At 65.7% G+C, this 5,596-nt stretch overlaps 1 long non-coding RNA gene across 1 annotated transcript; it reads right to left on the bottom strand.

Moving 5' to 3' along the window:
- Nucleotides 1–2,708: 2,708 nt before the first annotated feature.
- Nucleotides 2,709–4,295, bottom strand: LOC140902540 (uncharacterized). The gene is made up of 3 exons (XR_012156084.1): nucleotides 4,207–4,295; nucleotides 3,733–3,842; nucleotides 2,709–2,949 (listed from the first exon to the last, which is right to left on the bottom strand). It is a non-coding gene; the product is annotated as an uncharacterized lncRNA (long non-coding RNA).
- Nucleotides 4,296–5,596: the final 1,301 nt, after the last annotated feature.

The raw sequence follows: 5,596 nt of genomic DNA, 5'->3' as shown, positions 1-5,596 counted from the left end.
GGAGGGGTGCGCGCGCACGGCGACAGACACGGAGCCCCGCCCCTACGTGCACGGCCTCAGTACGTCACACAGGTGGCCCCGCCCATGGCACACGTGATCGGCTTGATCTGCGTTCCTGCGGGGGGCTGCGCTGGGCCTATGGCTCGCCCTGCGGCGCCCCCCCCGCTCTAGAGCCCCCCACTTCTATAACCCCTCCCTCACTTCCCTGCAGCCCCCACTTCTATAACCCCTCCCTCACTTCCCTGTGTCCCCTACAGCCCCCCCATAGCCCCTCCCCCACTTCCCTGTGTCCCCTGCAGCCCTCCCCCACACTTCCGTGTGTCCCCTGCAGCCCCCCACCCCTATAACCCCTCCCCCACTTCCCTGTGTCCCCTGCAGCCCCCCACCCCTATAACCCCTCCCCCACTTCCCTGTGTCCCCTGCAGCCCCCCACCCCTATAGCCCCTCCCCCACTTCCCTGTGTCCCCTACAGCCCCCCCATGGCCCTTCCCCCACTTCCCTGTGTCCCCTGCAGCCCTCCCCCACACTTCCGTGTGTCCCCTGCAGCCCCCCACCCCTATAACCCCTCCCCCACTTCCGTGTGTCCCCTGCAGCCCCCCACCCCTATAACCCCTCCCCCACACTTCCGTGTGTCCCCTGCAGCCCCCCACCCCATAACCCTTCCCCCAGTTCTCTGCAGCTCCCCACCCCTATAACCCCTCCCCCACTTCCCTGTGTCCCCTACAGCCCCCCACCCCTATAACCTCTCCCCCACTTCCCTGTGTCCCCTGCAGCCCTCCCCCACACTTCCGTGTGTCCCCTGCAGCCCCCCACCCCTATAACCCCTCCCCCACTTCCCTGTGTCCCCTACAGCCCCCCACCCCTATAACCCCTCCCCCACTTCCCTGTGTCCCCTGCAGCCTCCCCACCCCATAGCCCCTCCCCCACTTCCCTGTGTCCCCTGCAGCCCTCCCCCACACTTCCGTGTGTCCCCTGCAGCCCCCCACCCCTATAACCCCTCCCCCACTTCCCTGTGTCCCCTACAGCCCCCCACCCCTATAACCCCTCCCCCACTTCCCTGTGTCCCCTGCAGCCTCCCCACCCCATAGCCCCTCCCCCACTTCCCTGTGTCCCCTGCAGCCCTCCCCCACACTTCCGTGTGTCCCCTGCAGCCCCCCACCCCTATAACCCCTCCCCCACTTCCCTGTGTCCCCTACAGTCCCCCACCCCTATAACCCCTCCCACACTTCCCTGTGTCCCCTACAGCCCTCCCCCACACTTCTGTGTCCCCTGCAGCCCCCCACCCCTATAACCCCTCCCCCACTTCCCTGTGTCCCCTGCAGCCCTCCCCCACACTTCCGTGTGTCCCCTGCAGCCCCCCACCCCATAACCCTTCCCCCAGTTCTCTGCAGCTCCCCACCCCTATAAGCCCTCCCACACTTCCCTGCGTCCCCTACAGCCCTCACCCACACTTGTGTGTCCCCTGCAGCACCCCCCTATAATTCGTCCCCCACTTACCTGCAGCCCCCCCACCTCTATAGCCCCACACCCCGTGTCCCCTACAGCCCTCACCCACACTTCCGTGTGTCCCCTACAGCCCCCCACCCCTATAATCCTTCCCCCACTTCCCTGTGTCCCTGCAGCCCCCCACCCCTATATCCCCCCCACTTCCCTGTGTCCCTGCAGCCCCCACCCCTGTAACCCCTCCCCCACTTCCCTGTGTCCCTGCAGCCCCCTGCCTCTATGGCCCCAGGCCCACTTCCCTGTGTCCCTACAGCCCCCCATAACCCCCACCCTCACTTCCCTGTTCCTTCAGTCCCCCACCCCACCCCCATGTGTCCCTCCACCCCTACTTCCCTGTGTCCCTACAGCCCCCCTCCCTACAGACAGTCCCAGTTCCAACTCCACCTCCCTCTATCTTCCTCCCTACAGACCTCCCCCACCTCCGTACATACTGCCTCCCCAGGTACAGTCCCTCCACCTACCATCACTACAGCCCCTCTACTCTCACATCTACCCTCCTCATGGTCCCCCAGAGCCAGCTCCCCACTGCTACTTCCCCCAAATCCCCCACCCCACTAGAGCCCCTACACTCCACACAGCTTCTACTCTCTCTCCTGTTCCAAGTTCTTCACATGTACACTACTCTTCCAGCCCCCCCCCGACTCCAGCCTCTCTTCTACTTATATCCCCTACACTGACACCCCCCCCCCAAATACCTGCAGTTCACAATCCAGAGCTGGGGCCCAGAAGAAGCCCCACAAGGAGCCAGTAAGAAATCTGTACAACAGAATTGATATTGAGACGTGGCCTACACTGGTATCCAGACAGAAAAAAAACTAATCCAAATGATGAGAAATGAGCATAGACTTCCCATCGAAAAGCAAGGAGAGCCAGGTATTGCCATTGAGTCCTCCCCGACTGAGCTTCTCCCTCAGGAACCCGCCCTCTTTGAGGGAAGAAGCAAACCAGATTGTAAATAAAGACAAAGGGGGAGGAAGAGCATTCAGGGCTGTCACCTTCCCACAGTGGCTGCTTCTGCCTGTGGAGGGGGCACCAGGCACCATTCTGAGCCAGCCAGGTTAATAGCTGAGATTCCTTAGAAACAGTGGAAGCTACAGGGACTTTGAGTCAGAGGAAACAAGGCCCAGCTCACCCGCTATAGTCAGCATTCAGCCACAGCTGGGAATTCTCACATTACTGTTTTTTTAAAAAAGGAACCAATCTAGTTTAATGGGGTATTCTGTTTATTCCTCAGCCAATAACACAGTTTCCAGGGGGCTCACTGAAGACTCAGAGAGGGATTTGCTCCCTTCCCTTATCACAGGGACCAAAATAAGTTCAGACATTCTCTGCTATGGGCACTGTGCAATCTACCAGACAATTCCTAGCTCACTTTCCAGGAGCTGCAAATGTGGGAAGATGTTTCCGATGCTTGGATAATTCATTGATGTTCTCCATCCATGAGCACTATGGTGGGAAAGGAAGGAGGTTAGAGACACAGAGCTTAGTCTGCCTAACAAAATGCTAAGCTAACACTGCGAGAACAACCCATTTGTACCACAAAGGCTCACAAACCGATGTGAACACTCCAGTACCCATACAGACTCAGCCTACGTCACTGATCCTGCCCTGCCAGCAAGGGGACTCTGGAATTAGTTGGTAGGGTTCTTTGGAGATAAAAATGCTACCTAGCAAGGTACTCAGGGCTTGGCTACACTTGCGAGTTACAGCCCATTAAAGGAGCCCCGGGCGCCCTAGCTCACTCCCCGTCCACACTGGCAAGGCACGTAGAGTGCTCTGGCTCTGCAGCTAGAGTGCTCCTGGTACTCCACCTGGGCGAGTGGAATAACGTTTGTGCACCCCCGCCGGAGCGCCGCAGCACCCGTGTGGACAGACTCCAGGGCTTTCACAGCTGCGCTCTCGGAATGCGGGTTTAACGGAAAGCGCTCTACAGCTGCAAGTGTAGCTATGCCCTTAGTTTAACAAATGGAGCGATTCACCATTCACCCACCAGGGTCGGGGTGGGCAGCAGGACAGATAATTCCATCCCTGCACTGGGTGGGTGCCTGCTGGCGTCGTGCCCCGGACCAGGGCACCTGTGCAGAGCCTGCTCTTGGGAGGCTCATGTTAGGAAGTTAAACTACATGGGATACTTAGTGGGCCCACAGCTGATCTGAGGAGGTGGGGTTTGCACAGGCTACCCTCATCTGAGGGAAGGGAAGGGAAGGGAAGCAGCAGGAAGCTCCTCACCAGGCTCTTGTTGACGCTGAGGAGGGTGGCCTGGTAATGGGTCAGCGCCTGCAGGTTCTGGGCCAGTCTTCCCAGCTCCTGGGACAGCTCGGCCACGGCCTCTTCAAAGCCTGCAAGAGACAGGTCAGAATTGCTTCGGAGCGAGAAGGGAACCCCCCACCACCTCCCTCAGCCCCCTTCGCTGCGTGGGAGCCATCACCAGCCCCTATCAGTGTGGGGGGCACACACCCCACCCTGTGCAGGGAGCATCCCCCCACCACCTCCCTCAGCCCCCTTCGCTGCGTGGGAGCCATCACCAGCCCCTATCAGTGTGGGGGGCACACACCCCACCCCACCCCCGCCCTCTCCGTGCCGGGGGGCACATCACACCCCATGCCCGGCACTAGCACCAGTGCAAACGCCATGATCTGAGCTCGGCTCCTCACTAGCGCTTTGCAGGGCGGGGGGGGGCACCAGAGACTCCCCCCCCCTCACCTCTCAGCCCCGCCTGGGGGCCCCCGGACTCCATCCCCCGCCCCGCGCTCTGCAGCAGGACAAGCAAAGGAGACACGGCAACCCCGCCCCCTCCCTATGCCCCCCCCCGGCCAACCGCCTCCTGCCCTGGGACCGCCCACCCCCACGGGCCAACCCCGTCCTGCCCTGGGACCGCCCCTCCCCCCCCGCCAACCGCCTCCTGCCCTGGGACCGCCCCCCCCCACGGGCCAACCCCGTCCTGCCCTGGGACCGCCCCCCCCCCCGGCCAACCACCTCCTGCCCTGGGACCGCCCCTCCCCCCCCCCGCCAACCGCCTCCTGCCCTGGGACCGCCCCTCCCCCCCCGCCAACCGCCTCCTGCCCTGGGACCGCCCCTCCCCCCCCGCCAACCGCCTCCTGCCCTGGGACCGCCCCCCCCCACGGGCCAACCCCCTCCTGCCCTGGGACCGCCCCTCCCCCCCCGCCAACCGCCTCCTGCCCTGGGACCGCCCCCCCCCACGGGCCAACCCCCTCCTGCCCTGGGACCGCCCACCCCCACGGGCCAACCCCGTCCTGCCCTGGGACCGCCCCTCCCCCCCCGCCAACCGCCTCCTGCCCTGGGACCGCCCCCCCCACGGGCCAACCCCGTCCTGCCCTGGGACCGCCCCTCCCCCCCCCCGCCAACCGCCTCCTGCCCTGGGACCGCCCCCCCCCACGGGCCAACCCGTCCTGCCCTGGGACCGCCCCCCCCCCCCGGCCAACCACCTCCTGCCCTGGGACCGCCCCTCCCCCCCCCCGCCAACCGCCTCCTGCCCTGGGACCGCCCCTCCCCCCCCGCCAACCGCCTCCTGCCCTGGGACCGCCCCACCCCACGGGCCAACCCCGTCCTGCCCTGGGACCGCCCCCCCCACGGGCCAACCCCGTCCTGCCCTGGGACCGCCCCCCCCCCCACGGGCCAACCCCGTCCTGCCCTGGGACCGCCCCCCCCCACGGGCCAACCCCGTCCTGCCCTGGGACCGCCCCCCCCCCCGCCAACCCCGTCCTGCCCTGGGACCGCCCCCCCCCCGGCCAACCGCCTCCTGCCCTGGGACCGCCCCCCCCACGGGCCAACCCCGTCCTGCCCTGGGACCGCCCCCCCCGGCCAACCACCTCCTGCCCTGGGACCGCCCCCCCCAACGGGCCAACCCCGTCCTGCCCTGGGACCGCCCCCCCCCGGCCAACCGCCTCCTGCCCTGGGACCGCCCCCCCCCCGGCCAACCGCCTCCTGCCCTGGGACCGCCCCCCCCCACGGGCCAACCCCATCCTGCCCTGGGACCGCCCCCCCCCGGCCAACCGCCTCCTGCCCTGGGACCGCCCCCCCGCCGCGCCCCCGAGCCAAGCGTCCTGCCCTGGGAACACCCCCCCGCCCACAC

Source organism: Lepidochelys kempii, chromosome 24, assembly GCF_965140265.1.
Source record: "Lepidochelys kempii isolate rLepKem1 chromosome 24, rLepKem1.hap2, whole genome shotgun sequence".
NCBI lineage: Eukaryota > Metazoa > Chordata > Testudines > Cheloniidae > Lepidochelys > Lepidochelys kempii.
Note: the sequence above shows the minus strand (reverse complement) of the source record. Positions and strands in the feature narration are given on the sequence as shown.